Raw genomic sequence first — 19,829 nt, 5'->3', positions numbered from 1 at the left:
GGGCGATTATTATTTCCGCCTTCTCCATCATCACTTCCATCTCTACTGTCAATCGCTTTGCATCGCTTTAAGTTTCTCTAATTTTCGTATCTATTGTGTGGATCTAATTAAGAAGCTTTTCATGCAAACTCGACAACGGAGGTGGGAACAAGGTTTTCCGGACCTTATCCGGAGGTTTTTGAGGCGACTGAGGGCAATTTCGAGGCGAAATACAGGCGGCAAATATTCAGGCGAATCTCCAGACGAATATTCTATTCATCGGGCGAACACGTGGCGAGGGACGGAGTCGAGGCGTAATATTGGGTCAGGACGAGTGATTAGAGTGAGTGTGCACATATAAAATATTGTCATTGGTGCGACGAGGTCATTAGCGAGTACGAGAGCATTTTGGGGCTCATTGAAGCTCCTGTCAGCTTCTCTGGCAGGAGGAATCTCGTTGCGAACGGAGACTATCGACTCCATCTTGATAAAACCGCGTGGCCGTCGAGTCGGGGCATACCAGAGCGAAATACGATAATTTATTGAGAGCGTTACGAGCGTCTTAGCTACAAATAATATTGGGACAAATCGATTGGCATTAACTACGGTATACTCTACGATATAATTAATTGGAATTATTGTTTTATTGTCGTTCCTTTGTATCCTTGTTCCCCGGAGGCGCAACGGAGAGAGAGGACATATCTCGGCTAGTATCGCGGGTAAGAGGTATTGTAGAAGCCCAGGCAGTGTCTACAGACCTGCTCACCATACATTTGTCCTCGGAAAATTAATAAATGAACAACTGAGCCTCTTCGGTGTTTCTCCGGATAGCAATTCAACAGATATCTTTGCTTCCTAATTCTTTTGGATTGTATCGAGTAGTGTGGACCGGAGTTTCCGGCATTTTGTATTACTATTATTATTATTATTATTATTATTTTTGATTATTCTTCTTTCTTTCATTTTTCTTATTAAACGATAGCCTTATTTCATTTCTATTATTATTATTTTGGGTGACGACCCGCCAGTCGCAAAATCATTTATTTTTCTGTTTATAAAGTTAGTTAAGTTCCATTGTTTAGAATACAGACTGTTCAGTAACTTGATAATCTTTCTCTTTACTGAATAACATTCTCTCCAAAGATATAGAGTGAATAAATTAGATCAAGCACGAGCACACCGGACAACAAATAGGTAACGGTGTACATTGCTCTGCGTGCGTCTGCATGGTGAAGAGTTCTCAGGAAAGAACAGTTTACGAATTATTTCCTTTATCATTGGGGGATCATCTCGAGTTTACTGCAGTAACCGGAATAAATATATTTTGAATATTTGAGAGATTAAAGAATTTACGTCGATTGTCACTTGTTGTCTCAACACGCAACTTTTCACATTGCCTGATATTTTAAAAATACCAGACAATGTCACAATATAATATATGATTGAGTTTCTTGTTATGGTCATCTGCGCATATGTCTGCGTATGGCAACACGCTCGTTCACCATCAGCCGCAATTTTTGGGTACTAAAAAATATCTCGATTCTGCCAAATCCCATAACCAACAAAACAGTAAAGTGAAACATAAACAGCCTTTATATCTTTCCTAAATATTATTTGTTAAACAAGACTTTCGGCAAAATCGAATTTTTACGTCAAGTGAACGTTGATTCCGTATCTACTAACGATTCTGAGGCCAATAAAACACTCGCAGGTGCCAAATATGTCGAAATAAAAAAAAAAATATTCATCCGGAACCAAGTGGTCAGATCTTGTATTCTTCCAGGGGGAAAATCGACTTTCGGCAAAATCGAAATTTCCCGCCGAGTGAACGTTGATTCTACATCTACTAACGATTCTGATACTGTTGAAAACCTCGGAGGGCACCAGAAATGTCGAAATAAAATAGTATATTATGCTGCGAGGGAGTTTGCGATGACATTTCTCGCCTTCAACATAACCCCTTATCCAAATGTCATCGCAAACTCCCGCGTGGCATATACTATTTTTTGTCACACCCATCACGAGTTTTTCGCACAATTATTTAACGAATAGAAGTAGATGAAATCATGTAAACATTGAGAACTGTCAGTGGGAATATGAACTGAGAGTATTCTAGATGACCGTCAAATAGAATCTGTAGTAGAACTATCTAGATAATAAGAGAAGGCTATAAAAATTCAAGTAATGAAGCAGATTAAGAACACAAATCGTGCTGAGATTTTTTTTATTAATTCATCGTAAAATGTAGAATATATTTCGTTCAAAAGAGATTACGAGTTTGACTTATGATGCATTATTTACATTTTAGGTGCGGATATTATCGATTGTCATGTTTTGTAAGGTGCAATTTGCTAGTATGGATACATTAATATTACTATTATCAGCAGGTGGAGTATTAGCATTAGTTTCAGTTAATATTCCCTTCAGGGGCACTTGATCGGTAGAGTTTACAGTACTCGAAGTACTGGGGATACACTGATTGGTGATGCGGTGGAATACTTTACTCCTATTTTCCAGAGACTCTGCCACATAACCTTGAGCGATGGTAGCCGATTTCCAGCCCCCCACAGTAAAGTGAAACATAAATAGGCTTTATATATTCCCTTAATATTACTTGTTAGACAAGAACCTCGGCAAAATCGAATTTTTACGCCAAGTAAACGTCGAGTCCGTATCTACTCGCTTCGCTCGGTTAGATCGCGGTTTTCGGGCCCAATGACAAAATATCGTATGTCACACGGTGATAAAACTATTATTTGGCAAATGTGGCTTTATTATAATCACATTCGCCAGATAATACTTTTATCGCCTGATGACATAATACACTATTTCCCCACTGGCTGACGCATACATTTTCCATTCAAATATTGCAAGATCCCCCCCCCCTGTAGGAATTGAGGTTATTGAGGGATGTAACAATTCACTAACAAATGTAATTCAGAATATAAATTACAGTTTAATCGAGACGTTTAGAATATATGCAAAAGAGAAAGAATAATCAGAGTGATCTGATCGGAGGTCAGTGTTAGACTCTACTGACTGTCTTAAACCGCGTAAGACGGGAATTCGGATACGCATGACAATAGGTACGAGCGAGAGGTATTTTATACTGGGCGCGTGACAGAGCGCGATGATGTCAACGATGTCCAGTCGTCTCTCAGCGTTGTCGTATCCGTGCGTATGTTACGCGTTGGTGTTTGTGTAGCGAGGCGCTACACCCTCTTGGCCTCGGGTGAAAATTCAACTTTTTTATTTCGACATATCTGGCGCCTCCGAGTATTCAATTGGATTCAGAATCATTAGTAGATACGGAATCAACGTTTACTTGGCGTAAAAATTCGATTTTGCCGAGGTTCTTGTTTAACAAGTAATATTAAGGAAATATATAAAGGCTATTTATGTATCACTTTACTGGGGGGGGCTGGAAATCGGCTACCATCGCTCAAGGTTATGTGGGAGAGTCTCTGGAAAATAGGAGTAAAGTATTCCACCGCATCGCCAATCAGTGTATCCCCAGGACTTCGAGGACTGTAAACTCTACCGCTCAAGTGCCCCTGAAGGGAATCTTAACTGAAATTAATGCTAATACTCTACCTGCTGATAATATTAATATTAATGTATCCATACTAGCAACTTGCACCTCACAAAACATGACAATCAATAATATCCACACCCAAAATGTCAATAATGCATCATAAGTAAAACTCGTAATCTCTATTGAACGAAATATATCTTACATTTTATAATGAATTAATTTAAAAAAATTTCAGTACGATTTGTTTTCTTAATCTGCTGCATTACTTGAATTTTTATCGCCTCCTCTTATTATCTAGATACTTTTACTACAGACTCTATCTACCGGTCATCTAAAATACTCTCAGTTCATACTCCAACTGATAGTTCTCAATGGTTACATGATTTTATCTACTTCTATTTGTTAAATAATTGTGCGAACAACTCGTGACAGGTGTGACAAAAAAATAGTATATACCACGCGGGAGTTTGCGATTACATTGTTGACGAGGGGGTTATGTTGCCCTAACCGAAGGCGAGGGCAATATAACCCTGAGTCAAAATATCATCGCAAACTTATAGCATAATATACAATTTTCATATGAGGATGAATTTCAGATTCACGTCATGTAGTATCAACTCAATAGTGAAATAGCCATGTCCGATACATGTAACATTGTACATCTGTAAATCTTCCGGGAGAATTCGTGAATAAATTCATCTTATTTTTCTTAGATAAGGCGCTATAATTTGAATTCCACCCAATTGAATTCAACCGTAGGGAATCCATTGCAATATATTTATCCCCCAGACACTGAGAACTTATACTAAGCATCGGAGATGGTACCACACAGACAAAAAAAGTGGATGAGCTTTAGAAAAAAGTTTCTAAATTTTAGAAACCGTGGTTTTTAACCTTCAAGTTGTGACGAGGATCACTGATAATCCGGAGAAAGAATACTTTTAGTTCTAATAGAAGTCATTTTGGACTTGAAATATAAACAGAAAATGTTCAAAATTGAGTTTAAAATTAAATTAGATTTAGAGAGCATACTCTATCTCTCTCCTTTGCCCGAAAGTTCCAGATTTTTGTTAAAATTGTAAAAAGGAGAACAGAAGGGCACTGAGAAGAAATGGACCACCAACAGCAGGGATTCGTCAGTGGAAACCTCACAATTTTCCACGTGTTCAGTGGATATTCGATGTTGGAGACCTTCCCGGAGATGTGAGGCAGGATGCTTTAGTGGTGGAGAACCAGGAACCCACGTAGTATCCAAGGGTAAATGGAAGTTACCTGGCGTTGTTCCCCAAAGAATTGGTTATCCCTGAGTGACAGTAGTTGCCCAGAATCCCAGAATTATCATTAAAATGTTTGGGGCTCGTGAAGAGATTGAGCATTCCCGGAATGAGCTGAGGAATAACAGTGGTCAGGAAGGGAAAATGATCGCTCTGAACAAGAGAAGGAAAATAACTCACGGGGTCAAGGTGATGACAGGTGGAGTTATGTCGCCCGGAGAATGGAACCCGCGATGTTTGGAGCTTCTTTGACATCCTAAAATATTCACCAGCGGTTGGAAATGGTGAGGGAAAAATCGGAGATTTTTCCTTACTGGTTAATGGAAGTCCAACATGGGAAGTTGGAGGAAAATTATTGTTTGGCAACGACCACTCGAGGACAACTCAGAGGTCCGTAAAAAGGGCACTGACCTCAGCCACGGAAAATAATTGTTACCTTGACCGTGATGGCGTGAGAATCGATGAAAATCGATGATGCACGAGAGCAGATGTCCTATTGGTTGTTCCAGCAGACAGGAGCAAGAAGAAACGGCTGATTGGTGGAAAAATATGTGAGAGGAAAAAACTGATGCCGAAGCAAGACGAAACCTGGTAAGAGGACTCAGCGTGCCGACCGACAACTGACAACAAACCTTTAGTGAACTTTAAGACTTAGATTAATTAGTAGACATTCAAGTAGATTATTAAGTAAGAAAAATTATTATAATCAGGCCTCAGAAGCTGTCTGAGGAGTGATTCCACCCGGAGAAATAAGAGGCGCCCGGAAGACCGAGAAAATCGGGTTAATAATCGAGAGAAATTGTAGTCATTGAAATCTTCTACACTGTGAGTACACGAATAATTACGCAGTGGCAGAGGGTTAATTTCATTAGAGAATACCGTGTTTGCATTTTCGTAATCGAATGGAAAGTCGATAAAAAATAGATAACTCAGGATTTAAAGAGTAGTTTTCCCGGATTTATGATAACTAAATATTAATTGATAATTAGTGAAATCCGAGGAAAACTTGCAGCTTCACTGGCTTTCCCAGTGATACCATTTTTGGCCATTTTGGCGAAAATTGAGAGAAAAAAATTAAATAAATTTCAGCTATTATTACCTGAGCCATCCTCAGGGAATCGGAAAAAGTAATTATCCCGGAAATTATACAAAATTATAGAGAATTTTGTAGAAATAATATCTTCTGGATTAATTAATATTTTCTGTTATATTTTTGCGAAATTAGAAAACAGGGAAATAGTTTTCTAAGAATTGAATGGACGCGTGGTGATTCAGGGGACGCTCTGAAATCACGAAGTTTTGTATTATTTTTCTTTATTGATAATCATTACTCTTCTTTGTTAATCTTGAGCTGAATAATTTTGAGATGAATACAGACCCGAACGAGATGATAAATATTGAATAAATATAGTTTTTCTTTGGTGTGAATTTAAATATCCCTTTTGGTTTGTCTGGCCCCAAACAAATTAACTTAGCCCGAACACATTTAGTTATTGAGTAGAAATCGTATTTCTTGGAGTAAAATCATGATAATTTGACCCGAACAAAAGTAAAAGTAAGTATAAATAATAATAATTTCATGCCAAAAGGCATCTTATTGTGGAAAATCCACCTTGTACGTGATTTAAGTCTACAAGACCGTTGCAACCGAATTATTTTGGATAAATAATTATGGTTTTGAGAATAATTGAGAATAATAATAATTGAGAATAATTTTGAGATAATTGGACTAATTTGGCTGCAACGTCACAAAGTTTCTAAAATCTAGAAACTTTTCTTAGTAATTTTTTTCTAAATTTTAGAAAAAAATTGTTAAAAATTAATGATCAAAATTGGGATTAATTTTAAACCAAAATATACTTAATTTCGGAAAAAATATTTTCTAAAATATAGAAATTTTTGTAATTCTTGAGAGGCAATTTTGCAAAAAGGGCGGTCATGATTTCCGGGCGGCGAGGGGGGCTTGTAAAGAGGGGAATTTTCCAAAGAGGGGTGTTTTATGGAAAGGTGGGTTATCGTTGGAGTTTTTCAAAAATATCTTCGAAACTAAGGGAGATAGCGAATTTTTTCCAAAAATTGGGGGAGGGGTGCATTGAGAATTCACAACCAAAAAAATAGAATTGGTGGGGTTTTTCAAAAATATTTGAGAAACTGAGAGAGATAACGAATTTTTATTGAAAAAGTGGGGTGGGGTGCTAATTTTTTTAAAAATTTGTCCAAGTTAGAAATTTCAAAAGTTTCAAAAACTTAAAAAATTTCAAAAATTCCGCAAATTTTAAAAACATCATAAATTAAATTTTTTTTTTTTAATTTCGAAAATTTCCACAATTTCCAATGTTATATACAAAATCTCTAAAATTTAAAATCTCTTCTATTAAATTTTATTTAATGTTCGCCAGACGTATCGAGTCGCTGCGTCTCTCGGACGTCCGCGCGCTGACCTCGAGCGTCAGCAACTTTCGGGGCGCGTGACGACTCCGAGCATCAGCGGAGACTCCTCGGGTGCGGTGACTAATCTAGACTCGCCATATCACATTTACCTTACGAATAGTCTCGCGCCCATGAAATTAAAATGTCAGCATTTCCATACGTGAAGTATCACGCAGAATTTTATTTCTATCCCCGTTTCGCACGTGAGCGCAAAATTTGACGATGAAGCGCTCATCCCCAATGGGTGCATCGAAATGAAGGGCGCTCGAGACAATAGTCAGTCACGATTTTACCATCAAGGGAATAACATAAAATTTGGCTCCTGCACAATTTTTCCTCCGCACCCAACAACGCCGTGTACGTTTCCCTTAGTCTTGGGCTTTAACCGTGCGGTAAACCGACTTGAGTGCGCGTCCGGAATAACTGCAGTAATAATTTCGATCCACGACAATTACGCTCAACTTCGTAGTCGCACAAGTTAGAGCATATCATACATGCGTGTGTCACTGGTTGGACTCGTCTGCAAATTCTACCATTAGTTATTACATTAAAATCAAGTTAACTGAAATCGAAGCTAACCTTTTAATAATACGTGAACCAATTCTTAGTGGAATTTACCAAATTTTATCAACTTATTTGACTTAATATCTCCGAAATATTGAAATTAATCTAAAATTGAGTGACTATCCAACTAATTAGGATTCGCCGCCTCCCGTCTATCCAAAGATCATCGAAGGACGTTTTCGCCGACCATACCAGTTTTGTAAAGTACCAAAATAAGGGTGAGCCTAATTATTTCCACATTAGATTTTCCTGGACAAATCTTCGGCCTCTCTCAATTCCATCGTTCGAATCAAGTCAATCAATTTTATATGCGCTAATCGTCCAGTATCGAATTCCAGAATATTGCGAATTGTGTCAATTAGTTAAATAAATTACTAGTTTAATTTGTTTTGATTTAAAGTATAATGTTCCGAGATCATATATTTCTCAATTTAACAAAAGTGCTTTATTCATGGGGCCATTAAAGTTTTAACGGGAACTCACTTCGGTTTATAAATTATTTCATTTGCCCCTCAATATTCTCCTTCGTACCTCTAACTATTTACATATCCAACGACACGATTCAGTGAGAAGTGCGTAGTACTGAAGGTAAGGGTCCATAGGGATTAGACTCTCAAGCATAGACCATGTAAGTCTTGTGAGAACAGTCCAAAATTTTATTTGTTGTGAAAATTATCGGACCTCCGTCCGATTTATAACACCAAGGTGTTTTGAAAATTGTAAAAATCTTAAAAATTTAGCAGATTTTAAAAATTTCAAAAAATTTGAAAAATTTGAAATTTTTTAGAAATTTAAAAAGTTTAAAAATTTAAAAAATTTAAAATTTTCAAAATTTTTGAAAATTTTTCAATTTTAAATTTTTTTAAAATTTAAAAATTTTCAGAATTTTCGAAATTTTTGAAATTTTTACAATTTTCAAAATTTTTAAGATTTTCACAATTTTCAAAACTCCTTGGAAATTGTGGAAATTTTCGAAATTTTTGAAACTTTTGAAAATTTTTTTAATTTATGAGGTTTTTAAAATTTGTGGAATTTTTGCCATTTTTGGTTTTCCAAACTTGAAATTTCTAACTTGGACACATTAAAAAAAAATGAGAACCCCACCCCACTTTTTCAATAAAAATTCACTATGTCTTTCAGTTTCTCAAATATTTTTGAAAAACCCCAACAATTCAATGTTTGTGGTTGTAAATTCTCAATGCACCCCCCCCCAATTTTTTGAAAAAATTCGCTATCTCCCTTAGTTTCGAAGATATTTGTTAAAAATTTAAAAAATTTTAAAACAAAAATTTTAGAAATCTCAAAAATTTTGGAAATTTTGAAATTTTTGAAAATGTCTAACAAATTAGAAAAAAATTAAACCCCTTCCCTTATTTTCAGTAAAAATTCGCCATCTCCCTTAGTTTCCGAGATATTTTTTGGAAAACTCACCGACTTAATTTTTTTGGTTGTGAATTCTCAATTCACAACCCTCCCTTCTGCCCCTCTTTACGAAATCTCCCCTCCACACATCTGAAATTCCCGATATTTGGGCACCTCCCTATATGTATGGGGCACTTACGCCCTTTAAATACCTCGGCTGCAATTTTTTAGTTCAATCTGAAACTTTTCTAAAATTAAGAAAAATTCAGCATTGGTTTTAGAAAATATGAGTTCTTAAAAACAATCCCCAAATTGTTTACTTTACATGATCCAAGGATAAAGCTTAAGAAAAGGAGTTTCTAAAATCTAGAAACTAGTTTCTAAAGCTAATCCACTTTTTTTCTCTGTGCAAGTCTACTCACCACAGCACGGTGACAGCTCTGCTCTTATCAGCTGAGCCTCATAACAAATTCAATATCTTGCGAACTACTGGAAATTAGAGACAGCCAAATTGTCCCGGCAATTCTTCGATACTTACTCTATCACATTCTTTTTAAAATCTTCGCAGCATATCCTCATGGTTTATTGTTAACTTTCTAATTTCTTTATTGATTAATTCATTGTAAATTTAACTTTTTCCAGTCTGGATTTTTTCCGCCAACCTTGCACATGTTTTGAACAAATTGTAGATTATGGCATCAGGCGATAAAACTATTATCTGGCGAATATGATTATAATACTTTTATTGCCGTGTGACATACAATATTTTATGTCATTGGGCCCGAAAACCGCGATCGAACCGAGCGACGCGAGGTTAGAATCGCCGTTTATCGGGCCTAATGACGTAAATAGTTATTTTCATCACAAGGTCCACAAAGTATTTTCTGACGAATGTGGCTTTGTAGGCCGAGCCGAAGGCGAGGCCTATAATCACATTCATCAGAAAATGCTTTTGGACCGTCTGACGAAAAGGTTCTTTTACACCTTCTTTGATCAAATTGATCATTATTGAGTTACAATTTTTTAAAATAATTACCTACCTGGTCCAACCTAAAAATGTTAATTTCGCGTAACTTTCAAAAAAAAATTTTTTTTTCTTTTAATAACACTTCTGCATCATATTCAATTTTCACCGAAATCGACCAAAGCCGATTGAAATATTAAGTGTATAAATTAATTCTCGGCCCTTAGATTAAATTGATCAGGACACCTATTTGAATTAAAAGAATTCCCCGAAATAAACGGTGTTTTGAACCACCATCTGTGAACTATCAAGCCACTTAAGTCCGATTGTGGTTTGATTAACACAACCTCAAAAAACAGTGAATAAAAATGTCATTCGATAAGCAGCACTTGAGGCACTGCCTGCTTTTCACCTTCCAACTTGGAAAGACTGCCGCAGAAGCACAAGAAATGATTCGTTCGGCCTTGGGAGGGAGTGCTGAATCTTACAGCACATATAAACAGGGGTTTAAAAAATTTCGGGATGGAAATTTTGATCTCCAGGATGAGGAACGTCTTGGGCAACCAAAAAAAGTTAAGGATGAGGAGTTGGACAACTTACTCAATGAAAATCCCTGTCAAGCACAACAGGAACTTGCTGATATCCTTGGAGTGACAACCAGCTATTTCGGTGCATTTAAAAAGAATGGGGAGGATACAGAAGGAAGGTCGTTAGGTGCCCCATCATCTTACATCAGAAAACAAAAGTCGACGCTGTGAAATTGCAATGTGCCTACTGACCAGATTCAAACAAAAAAACTTTTTACATAAAATTTTGACTGGGGATGAAAAGTGGATATTTTACGACAATCCTAGGAGGCAAAAGTCGTGGGTTTATCCGGCGGAGCCGTCAACGAGCACTGCAAAACCGAACGTTCACGGGAAAAAAATGTTGTTGTGTATTTGGTGGGAGTCCAAAGGTGTAATCTATTATGAGATACTCGAACAGGGGGAAACCGTCACTGCTAAGCGTTACCAGGACCAACTGGTGAAATTGAGTGATGCTATTGAGGAAAAGAGACCGTTTACTGGCAATGGTACGAGGCAAGTGATTTTGCTGCAGGACAACGCGCGGTCTCACACGGCAAAAGAAACCCTGAAAGTTATCTCCACGTTGGGCTGGGAAATTCTGCCACATACGGCGTATTCTCCAGACCTTGCGCCTTCTGACTATCACCTTTTTTGGGCGCTACAACATCACCTGGTGGATAACGTGTTTCGATCTCCTGAAGAAGTCCGGCAGAGCATTGATGACTTCAACCAGTCAAAACCACCATTTTTCTTCCCGGCCGGAATCCAACAATTGCCCGATACATGTGAAAAATGCGTGCGAAGTGACGGTGATCATTTTCAAGATTAGATCTGTATTAATTTTTTTATAAATAAATATCAGAATTGTCAAAAAAGCCGAGAATTAATTTATGCACCTAATAGTATGGAAGTTTCTTCATACAAGACGGTGCTTTTTCAGAATAAAAGTGTATTTTTCGAAATGGCTTAGTGTGCGTAAAGCGGTTGTTTACGGCCCGGCGTGCGAAAAGTTCACGAACTCTTGAACTATACGCACTCGTATACAAAAACAACCACTTTAGCCCCACTACCGGTTCGAATAGTCAACTCGGTAGGTGTATTAAAAAAATAGGATGTGTAGCAGGTGTGTGCGAAAAAGGGGATCTTTACGCACTAGGAATACAATATACTATTATAGAGGAAAGTTTGTCGCTAAGTTATTAATCGAGAAATATTTTGTCGCTAAATTACGAGATTACTGCCATATAATCATTATTATTTCATTTCAGAAATTATTTTTTTTTGTCATTATTGAATAGTCGAAACGACAAACTACTCTGCCTCGTTTCATATAAAATGAGTATTTGCCAGGACCAAAATATGCATGGGAGCATCGAATAACAAAGGCGTAATGATAGGAATTACATTTCTTTGACATCAAAATATTCCTTACTATAATATCTGTCGCACCTGGCCATAATATACATAGCGAACAAGGACGAATCACAGTAATTTATATTTTTTATTTTTGTGATAAAATCGGTCTGGGCACGATAACTCTTGAAAAAAAAATGAGATAGTTGAAATTTCGTAGAATTCTAACTTCCACTATATTACAGGCTGGAATTTCAGATGAACATTTCTGATGAGTTGTTTTAGAGATATTCAACTTTTTGTGCAAAACTGCATTGTCAAATATCTCAAAAATTTGGATGTCACATGTGTCAATATTTCGAAAACTAGTTGACTGGACTTAATCTTTTGAACACAAACATATCATCATGATAATATTTATTGAATAAAATCAGAAAAATCTATAGGAATTACTATCTTCCCCTTTTAAAATGGAATTGCTACGAATCTATTCGGAAGCTTACTACCTATAGAATTGGTAGAAATAATGAAAGAAACAACTAATAACGCATAAAGTCACATGCCTTCTGTCAGATAGGCAAGAATCTCTGCTTGTTTTCAATCAAAGAAAAGCCCATGGAGAATAAGATAACTTTTTCCTCTCACTCCCGTAATTCATCTGTTAGTTGCAAGATAAATTTTTCGCAATGAAAAGAGTAATTTCCTTTTACCGAGGATTTGATTTGAGTCAACAATAACCTTACTTTCTACAATATTCTTGCGATTTTCTTTCACTGCGTAAAAAGGTCCATTCAGTTTCCGCGAATTGCAAGGTATTCATGAAGACTTAATGACTAATATCCTCGTAATGCTATTAAAGACTTTAATTACCCTTCAATTACTCCATAACATCCCTTAGCCCCTAACTACCCCAAACGATCACTCACTAAACAATAACGATTTTGATTAATAATTATCCGGATGTATTTCAATTGGTACATGCTCATTGGCAATGACAATATTAATTAACTAAACGATTAACCCGAGTGAATAGTTTCCATAGATTTACTCAACGAAGATTCAATTTGCCGACCACAAATTGAACGTTGCCCCCGGCCCTGTGTGCATTATATCCCTTCCCAGATATAGCATACCTGCCATACCAAAGTGGCCAATCGTGACACTCATCTCTGGGCAAGGGATTACTCTCAATTTTACCGGTTATACTGGGCGTTATATCGCAACTCCGTTCGGGTGACACACGTGTTGGATAAGTACTCAATCTAAAATAATGCTATGGATATAGGGATTGCTGAATATTAAATATTGGGGGAGAGGAAGGGGAGGAGTTAATCAAATTTCGTTAAATCAAACATAAACTCGAATTTAATTAATTCTTGAATTTTCATCGGTCTATTGAAACTGTTCGATTTCGTTTTAATTAAATTTACAAGGGAACTCGATGAAATTTACACTTCAAAGAAAACAGTGGTGAATGTGTAACACAAGGAATTCCACGGCTGAGTAAATACAGAGAATTATTAAACAATTCTCAATGTAATCGAATGAAATACCAAACCAATTCGTATATAATTTATCCGCTCCGATATGTGAATGGAAGTTTAATGTGGAGTTTTGCTTGATATTGCTCAATAAAAATGCTCAAAGCAAATTTGATAAGCAGAAGAAATGTTTTCCCGTTATGTCATCAGTGAAGGTTACGTAACTTAAATTAATGCGATTATCAGAATAAGATCTTCTTCATTAAATCACGGGCACTAAGATACTCCGAACATATGCATTTTATACGGGATTTTTCAATAATTCAAGTCTCATCTCTTTTCTGAATGTGAAAACGGAGATACCTTCAGCGGATAAAATCATCGCACTAAATGAGTGAGATGCAATTATCTGCAGTTGATTATTAAATTTTCAATTCGAATATCATAACTGAAATTAAATCATTCTTCAAAGTTTTTTGGTGAGGCTAATGGTACATCTGCCTCTTTGCAAAAGGCCCAGTGAGTTATCATATGGAATGTAGAAGTATGCGTGACCGTTACCAGGCTACTTTCTTTGGTTTCTATGCTAATTCCTCCTTCCTCTTCGACGATCCATGCATGTAGCAGACTGATTGGAAAGCCTATTAAATAAGATGCATAATGACACCTGATTTGTTTAATGCTGTCAATTTTTCATTAACTTATGCGAGTTAGGCGAAACCTAAATTTTCATGTTTCAGTTGAAAAATTAACTTTTGTTGGATTTTTTTATGCTCACAGGTGAACTATGTAGGGTTATTTATGAACAGGGTCCCCAAACTGTGCACTTTGTCTTTGAGAGTGGAAAGAATTTGAAATTTGGAGTCAAAAGTTCGTCTTCAACATATGGCTGTACGACGCCCCCGTCAAGTTATTAAACTTTGAAGATGACCAATCACAGCGTGGCTCGGCCTACTGCGCTAGTGGTTTTCAACTTAATCGTTTTCAAATGCCGAAAATTATGATTTTGAAAATTTCTCTCCATTATCCACATGGAGAGATCATGGTCATTGAAAATCGATCAAACCAAAATGATAATTTTTCTCATTTGAAAACGATTGATTTGAGCGCCATTGGTGCAGTGGACGAAGCAACACTGATTGCTCAACTTCAAAGTTGAATAACTTGACGGGGGAGCGTCGTACAGCCATGTTGAACATGAACTTTTGGCTCCAAATTTCAATCTCTTTCTACCCTCAAAAATAAAGTGCGCAATTTGGAACACCGTCCATATAATTTTGAACAGCATTTAATATAACAGTACTTACGTCGAAATAGTGCATACACTGATAGAATGATTCATTTATTCCAAACGAGATTCGTAAACTATTAACGAATAGTAGAGTTGAATATGACCAAATAAATATTCGTTAATAGTTAACGATTAACGTTCACTAACCTCCAACCAAGATCCGTTCGTTAACAACAACTAATCCGTTCTATCAGTGTAGTAATTCTAATTCAAGGGAATTTCTATCAAGCTATAGCAGCTCACCTAAAAAAACGTACTGATTCAAGTTTACGTCGACTTGATTCCAGTCTGTTCTCGATCTATTTGAAGTCGAGTGCCTCGGTCTCCAATATCGAATGTACGAAAGAATAGCTGAAAGAAACACTAGCCGATGGTTACTAAGATGCGATGTGTCACTTTCGGTTGGTTTTTCCGCCTACACTTATAGAAAAGGTGAAACGATTCACTTACACCAAACGAGGATTCTTAACTGTTACCGCGATTCGTTAATAGTTAACGAATCGTGGTAGTAGTTAAAAAGTCTCGTTTGGTTCGACTAAACCGTTCTATCAGTGTACCGGAGCTATCTTATGCCCAGGTGAAAATATATAAAATTACATTGGAATTGATCCCTGAATTATTTGAGTTAGCCTAAGTTTCATTAACATATGGGAGTTTTTATCCAAAAATGGAATTTCATGTTTATTCTAAATTCAACTTGGTTTAGTTTTTTCTATCACTGTTCGTTAAGTGAATGAAACTGTTCATATAATATTTCAAAGGATATTGTTGTTATAGAACAGAGAATTAGAATGAAACAAATGAGAACATATACCGATCTCATGCCTGGATGGTACGTGCGAAGCGCGCTCCGCCTACTATGGTAAACTTCTCAGGACACCCCAATTGTTCATTAATATCCTGATGAAAAAATATAATCAATGAGTTCATGGACAATGTTGTCCTTCTCGCGTGTCACTTCATTTGAGGGTCACCAGATGGAATCGAATTAGGTGCCGGGTGCTACCTACAACATTCAACATATGCTTATATGAATACACCGACGCTACAATATTTCTGACACAGGAGTCTTTATATGCTACTGGATCAATTCCGTACATTTCCGTTATTTGGAACTGATATTAGATATACATATTTTCTTCGTGTTACTTCAATAGAATAGTAAAACTTCATTCACCACAGAAGGCTGGAAATGTGCTGATCCATATTCCAAATAAGTCACGATTGAAGTCCATGAAATTTGATTGGAGTTTCATGATGCCTTTTGTTACAATCCTGCATCAAGTATCGATTAATCTTAGTTTAGGATGGAAGAAGTGTCGATGAGGTTATATAAATGTTCATCCCAAGCACGTGAAATGCCCTCATTAAGTATATCAAGATCCTGAATCAAATTTGAAAAGATTTGAATAAAGAGAAAAGGCTTACACTATTTAAAAATTTGACTGAAATTTCGGGCGCAGTTTTTGGAAATTATTGTAGCATATGGTAGAATGGTGGAGTAATATGGACTCAATCTCAGCAATTTAAGATATTTTAGTTTATTAATTTCACACTGAAGAGTAACGGTTTACTTCGATACAAAAGAATAAAATAAGTTGAAATCTACTCAATAATGAACTACATTGGTAATGAGCTCTTGCGTCGTGTGATCTCGGTTTTTATTCAAAAACTGTAGCACACTTGCCTCGATTCATTTTTGTGTTTATATTACAAAACGGTCCCATGTTGTAATACGATGCTGACTCCTAATTTCTTCATAACTGCATTATTCCATAATATCTCCCTATATAATAAAAAAATAAGAGGGAAAATTCAGAGGACCCAAAAATTCAGACGACGCTTAATATAAGGGTCAGGAATGAGGGTCAGGGACAAGGGTCAGGAACAAGGGTCAGACAAGTGTCAAGAACAAGGGTCAGGAACAAGACTCAGATCCAAGGGTCAGGAACAAGGGTTATGAGGGTCATAAGGGTTATAGGGTTGCTAAGGGTTATAAGCGATATGGGTATATAAAGGTTATGAGTGTTATGGGGATGTAAGGTCCATAAGGGTTATGGGGATATTAAAGGTCCCTTGGGATATTAAGGGTCAAAACAAGGGTCATAAGGGTTATAAGGGTCAAAATAATGGTCACAAATAGTAACCCTTAAGGTCATAGGATTCAAAATAAAAAAGGAGTGTTGCCTAATGCTAAAAACTTTTCAGGGTTCATAAGGGTCACGAGGGTCACAAGGGTCATGGGGTTGCTAAGGACCATAAGGGTTATAGGGTTGCTAAGGGTCATAAGGGTTATAAGGGTCATGGGGTTGCTAAGGACCATAAGGGTTATAGGGTTGCTAAGGGTCATAAGGGTTATAAGGGTCATGGGGTTGCTAAGGACCATAAGGGTTATAGGGTTGCTAAGGGTCATAAGGGTTATAAGGGTCATGGGGTTGCTAAGGACCATAAGGGTTATAGGGTTGCTAAGGGTCATAAGGGTTATAAGGGTCAAAATAATGGTCACAAATAGTAACCCTTAAGGTCATAGGATTCAAAATAAAAAAGGAGTGTTGCCTAATGCTAAAAACTTTTCAGGGTTCATAAGGGTCACGAGGGTCACAAGGGTCATGGGGTTGCTGAGGGTCATAAGGGTCATGGGGTTGCTAAGGGCCATAAGGGTCACAAGGTTCACAACGGTCAAGGGGTTGCTGAGAGTTATAAGGGTCATGGGGTTGCTAAGGACCATAAGGGTTATAGGGTTGCTAAGGGTCATAAGGGTTATGGGGATATAAGCGTCATAAATGTCATGGGGATGTAAGGGTCATAAGGGTTATGTCTAATATCAATGGAGTTTTAGAATATATATGAATGGATGGAAAATATTGAGTGGTTGTCCCTCACTGGACAGGCGTTGGATGGAGCCTGATCCCCTTCCCTTTAGGGGGGGGGGGAGAAATACATGCAAAAACAGAAATTTTGAGTAGTTTGAGTGGATTATTATATTATATTTGATGGCCAATGAATGTATTTCACAATAGAATTTTAACAATGAAAGTATTGAACAAACCCCCATGGTCATACGCGCATAGCCACACAGGAGGGGGGGGGGCGAGCGAAGCGAACGGGGGAGGTGAAGCCCTCGCCGGGGTTTAAAAAAATAAGAGGGAAAATTCAGGGGACCCAAATTCAGGGGGCTTCTGGAGCGTAGCGAGCAGGGGGCGTAGCCCCCTAGTTAATACAATAATATGGAACACAACATCTGCCATGACATTTTATTTCCATTGAAATTTCAGAGAATTTTAAATTCTAGTTTAATTCTAGTGAATTCTAGTTAGATTACCGGAACATGAATAGAAATCAGGAAAATTCTGCGAAATATACTAGCTGAAGCGTACGATGTTTCTCGATCAAAATTCGACTGTTACCACCACTGTCACAAGTGCATCATTATTTATTGACATTTTCGTTCATTATTGTTGTTGAGACCGAAAAAGTATACCATAAAACTTCTAATTTGATACGAAAAACAATTTGTACCATGAATGATTTACTTACAAGGAAAGGCCCCCAGGTTTACCTCACCGATTTTCTTCATTTTGACATATGTTATTCTACATGAAAAATGATTGACCGCGTATTTTTTTACTTGCTAATTCATTCATAGAGGACAGAAAAGGACGTTTTGGAGTTCACTCCAAAAAATAATTTTTCACGATTTCTCGAAATCTACGTAATATTTTCTCAATTTTTTTTCTGCATTCAATTACTTATTCGGAGGGGCTACTATGGATATAGGATACGTTAATATGGGTTGGCTTTTTGAATGATTTATTGCACAAAAGTTGTTTTTTTCATACATCTTTTCAGTGTAAAAACTCTAAATTTGGCTGAATCCCATTGAAAATTAGTGCCTTTGATAAAAAATCGAAGAACTAAAGCGAAGTGTTTCAGGGTTTCCGCCAGACCATCCTTTCAGGGGGTAAACCACCCCTTGGAACGGTTTAACGTGGTCAACTCAAAGTTCTGTAAACTTGCATGATAATTCTACATGAAATATTCTGAATGATATTAGCTAATCATTACTCATGATGTTTTAACCATTATCTAACCAAAGTGCCCATATCGAAAATTTTACTAGGTTAATTTTTTTCATTCTTCCTTTAACCATCCAAAATGAAGATAACTTCGACTTTTTATTTACACATAGGCACGAACTTCATATCACGCGATTGCAAACAATCAGGAAATGGAATTAATATATTATTGCTTTCAAAGTTTGAATTTCGTCGTTAAGATTATACTGAAACATTGTGATCATCCGTGCGGTGTTTCTTCATCGGTCGGCGATCTCTGGTCGATTTGAATTCACAGTTCATGTTTATGTAAGTATTTCAAATATTGAGACTGCATGAGAAAAAGAAGAGTCGAGTTCCAATGTGTGAGTTTGTTTTCTATTGATTCTTTTTTCCAATTCCCATATATTATTAGTTACACAAGAAAATTTATTTTAATGACTGACATATCGAAAAATAAAGTTATTTTTAAATACACTATCGATACACATACGGGCTATAAGTAGTCTTACGATAACAAAATATATACATTGCCGAGTTTTCATGCCTATCCGAACGGGCTAAATCGGAGTGGATTCTCATCATCACGAATACTATTATGGCGTAGTGCAGTCAATAGAGAAGAATATATCGTTTGCTTGGTAAGTTCAGTTTATGATGCCTGCGGAACTTGTAAGGCAAAACGGAGAAAATTGGAACGGCGGGGATAAACAGGCATTATCAAGCATTTATTTGAGCATTTTCACCACGTCATTATGTCATTAGGATTCAAATCTAGCCATGGCAACCTGTGATACGATAAAGGGATCGGAAGTTGTTTTACGGCGGTACATCGACAATCATCAGATAACGCCAGCTAGGTTTATTGAATAGAAAATGGATATAATAATAATTTCAGATCATTCTTGTATGAAAAAGATGGGAATCAATCCCCTTAACGTTCTTGAATTGTTGTTGGTGACCTTCCAACAA

The sequence above is a fragment of the Diachasma alloeum genome, unplaced genomic scaffold, assembly GCF_001412515.2.
Source record: "Diachasma alloeum isolate Michigan unplaced genomic scaffold, Dall2.0 Dall_scaffold_00303, whole genome shotgun sequence".
Taxonomy (NCBI): Eukaryota; Metazoa; Arthropoda; class Insecta; order Hymenoptera; family Braconidae; genus Diachasma; species Diachasma alloeum.
The sequence above is the reverse complement of the archived record's forward strand: the minus strand, read 5'-3'. Positions refer to the sequence as shown.